Consider the following 3,942-nt stretch of genomic DNA (forward strand, 5'->3'; position numbering starts at 1 on the left):
CTGTCTTCTCATTTCTTGGGCCAGGACCCAGGACGGAGGTGGCAGAGGGTGGGGCAAGCCTGTGTTTGACTTTAGGACAAATGCCAGTCTGTCGCCCAGCAGCGCCACCTCCTGGTCATTACTTGATGTTTTCTACTTTTTGAAGAATTTCCCCCAATTCCACGAAAAGCACAAACCTACGTGTCCAAAAAGCTCAACCGTCCTAGGCACGCGAGGAAAACCACACCTTAAGGAGCACGGCTTCGCGTGGAGGCTACCAAGGAATCCTCCAGGGCAGGCGAGGGGCCCAAGGCTGCCTTCCGGGGCTCAGAGGTGCGGCCTTCCTGGGGGAGCCCAGGTGGGCAGGGAGGATCCCCACAATGGAGGGTCCTGGGGGGCCTCTTCCGGGGGCGTGTCCAGGCCCATCCCGCCTCACCTCACCCTCCCGTCTCCCTGAATAGCCAGTTGTCCACCACCCGGAATCCAGACAGCCGCCACCTCTGGCTGCGTCCCGGCCTCTGAGTCCCAGCCGCCTGGGTGCCACCCTCGGCCCTGACTGCCCCCCGTCACCGGCGTCACCCCCTCAGAAGCAAATGCTACTCGTCAGGATCGGTGCCGACGTGTGCGACACCCCATTCAGAAAGCCTAACGACCCGGCGCTCGGCTCCGTCCAGACCTGCGTTCCACATCTGGTCTCGGCGGACGGGGCGAGCTTCGGCGGACGGGGCGAGCTTCGCGTCCAGGTGCGGCCTCGCGGGCGCTGCTCCGAGGACAGAGCCCTCCCCGCAGCCGCCGCCTGCGCGTCCCCGAGAAAAATCCAATTAATGAGCGGGCCACTTCCAACTGATAGTGAGTCCAGTCTCTCAGTTACTGTCAGTGCCTACAGGTCAGTGCCATGTGCCAGTCCCTGTCTGTGAAAACGTAAATTGCTGCCTTCAGGCCTGGCCAGTGTGGCTCAGTGAACAGAGCGTCGGCCTGCGGACCAAAGGGTCCCGGGTTCGATTCCAGTCAAGGAAACATGCCCGGGTTGTGGGCTCGATCCCCACTGGGGACGTGCAGGAGGCAGCTGATCGATGATTCTCTCTCATCACTGGCGTCTCTCTCTCTCCCTCTCCCTTCCTCTCTGACATCAATAAAAACATATCAAACAATCGCTGCCTTCAGTATAGTACGATCTTCACCTTATCCCGCCCTGACTGCAGCTTCTGTGGGGAGAGGAAGGGGCTCAGGGTCTGGGGTCCCTGGTCAGCTGGGCTCCTGGGAGAAGGGGCTCCCCAGAGGAGGAGGAGGCTGGGGACAGGCAGGTGGGTCAGGGCCTGGGCCTTGTGGGATGTCTGCCCGGTGAGAGGGGGTGGCGGGGGCTCCCTCTTTGTCCCTGGCCCCTTGGAGAGTCCCAAGCCACCTCCCCTCCCCGCCACCTGGTCTGCTGGGCCTGCAGAAGCCACCGCCCCAGAATCCCTGGCCGTCCCCACGCTCAGCGGTCAGGCCTCTGTGCCCAGGGCTCCCAGGGCCCAGGACAGCCGGGCTCCGCGGGGACGGCCCGAGGTGGCTCCTGTCCCGCCTCCATCTGCCTCCTGCGGACACAGGCCACTCACCTGAGCGGCGTCTGGCCGGAGACAGGTGTGTCCTGAGGCCTCGGCCGTCGCCGGCGGAGGGGGCTCTGCCTCACGTCGGCACGTTGCTCTGGTCTATTTAAGGAGGATTTCCTTTTATTTTTTAAGTGTTTTTATTGATTTTTTTTTTTTTAGAGAGAGAGGAAGGGAGAAGGATAGAGAGAGAAATATTGATGAGAGAGAAACATTATCGATCGGCTGCCTCCTGCACGCCCCCTACTGGGGGTCGAGCCCACAACTGGGGCACGTGCCCTGAGCGGGAATCGGACCAGTGACCCCGTGGTTCTGGGGTCGACGCTGAGCCATGGGGCCTCCTGTGGGGCCAGGAGGGTTTTCCTCATTGCACTGCGTCTGCAGCAAGTTTCATTCATGAAAACGAATCCCGTTGAAAGAAAAGCGAGAAAAGACACCAAAAGGCGCCCGGGGTCTGGAATGTCTGCGAAATGGCCGCCCGAGGACAACGGGAGGAGAGTGGGCGCCTCCCGCAGGGAGACCCTCCGCCGAGGCCCGCGCTGGTGGGGCCTGATGCCACCGTCCTGGGATCGCAGAGGGGGTCCTGCCGGCCCGCAGGGCTCAGCCTCCCTGGGCTGGACCGCGTGCTCGGGCCTCGCTGGGCGTTCAGAGGCTCCGGTGGGCGGTTCGAGGTCAGTTGGAGCTGGGGTGCCGGGTGGTTCTGAGACCCCCCACTTCCAGCCCCTTTGCCTGGGGGTCTCCCAGGCGGCCTGGCCCGGAGCTCCCCCCCCCCAGGCTCCCAGGCCCCTCTGCACGCCCAGTGCCTGAGCCTGGGGGTCCTGTTCCCAGGGGGGCGGCGGGAGGAGGCCGGGGTGGGGGCTGCAGGCTGGGCCAGGCCCTTGCAGGTGGCGTCTGAGCAGCTGCCTGGCCGCTGCAACCCCCCGCACGGCCACCAGGTGGCGGGCGCGCTCTTCGCGGGCCGCGGCCCCCGGTGCCCAACCTCAGACGGGACTGATTTCTGGGGCGGGGAGGAAGCCAAAGTTCGCGGGGAAAGTATAAAATATTCAACAGGAAAAGGGAAAGTAATAACCGCGGGCAGAAGGGAGGCACGTCCTTGGACTTTGAAACGGAGCCGATCATTAGTGAACAGCGTTGTCAGGAGCAGGACGGCAGGGACCTGGGTCCGGGCTGGGGTGCGGGGGGAGGGGGCCCTCTGCCGCCTCGCGGGCTCCGTGAGGTCCCACAGCCAGGCTGGGGGTTCTGTGCTTGATTTCTGATCTGGGGTCCCCCAGGGCGGGCCCAGCCGGGGCTGGACCTGACCCCCCAGAGCCGCCCTCCGCGGGCGGGCCTGTGTCTCTCAGTTACAGTGTTCAGTGGGTGACAGCTTAGAAAAGGTCACTGTGTCCCGGCCGCGTGGCTCAGGGGTGAGCGCCGACCTATGACCCAGGAGGTCAGGGTTCGGTTCGGTCAGGGCACAGGCCTGGGTTATGGGCTCGGTCTCCAGTGTGGGGCCTGCAGGAGGCAGCTGGTTATCGATGATTCTCATCACTGATGTCTCCCTCCCTTCCTCTCTGAAATAAATTAATAAACATACTTACAAAATTAACTAATAAAGTCCCCCGCCTCCCTGAGAGGCAGGGGCAGGGCTGCCCGGGGGCCTCACCCCCAGCCCAGAGGGAGCGGTGACGCTGGTGCCCGCGGAGCCGGCAGCGCCCCCTGCCCACACCTGCCCAGTCCTCATCCCTACGGGGCTGTGGTTCCAATAGGGACCATTTGTAATTGGCTCGGAAACCATGAAAGGTCTTATTACTCTTGTTTTTCTTGGGAATTAAAACTCTCTGCTAATTACAAACCATAATTCTAAAGACAGAGGGCAGAAGTCGGAGTCCCCGCCTGTCTCTCAGACTCGGGCAGAAACACACTGACAGCTGGTCATCCGCCCGGCGATGAGGTAACCGTGTGTGTGAGCTGCACGTTCTCTCCCTCTCCCTCCCTCTTTACCTCTCTGCCTCCCTTCCTCTCTGTCTCCCTCCCTATGTCTCTCTCCCTCTCTGTCTCCCTGTCTCTCTCCCTCTCTGTCTCCCTGTCTCTCTTTCCCTCCCTATCTCCCCCCCTCTCTCTCCCTCTCTGTCTCCCTCTCTCTCCCTCCCTGTCTCCCTGTCTCTCTCTCCCTCCCTGTCTCCCTGTCTCTCTCTCCCTCCCTGTCTCCCTGTCTCTCTCCCTCTCTGTCTCCCTGTCTCTCTTTCCCTCCCTATCTCCCTCTCTCTCTCTCCCTCTCTGTCTCCCTCTCTCTCCCTCCCTGTCTCCCTGTCTCTCTCTCCCTCCCTGTCTCCCTGTCTCTCTCTCCCTCTCTGTCTCCCTGTCTCTCTCTCCCTCTCTGTCTCCCTGTCTCTCTTTC

The sequence above is a fragment of the Myotis daubentonii genome, chromosome 2 (assembly GCF_963259705.1).
Source record: "Myotis daubentonii chromosome 2, mMyoDau2.1, whole genome shotgun sequence".
In the NCBI taxonomy this organism is placed as follows: domain Eukaryota; kingdom Metazoa; phylum Chordata; class Mammalia; order Chiroptera; family Vespertilionidae; genus Myotis; species Myotis daubentonii.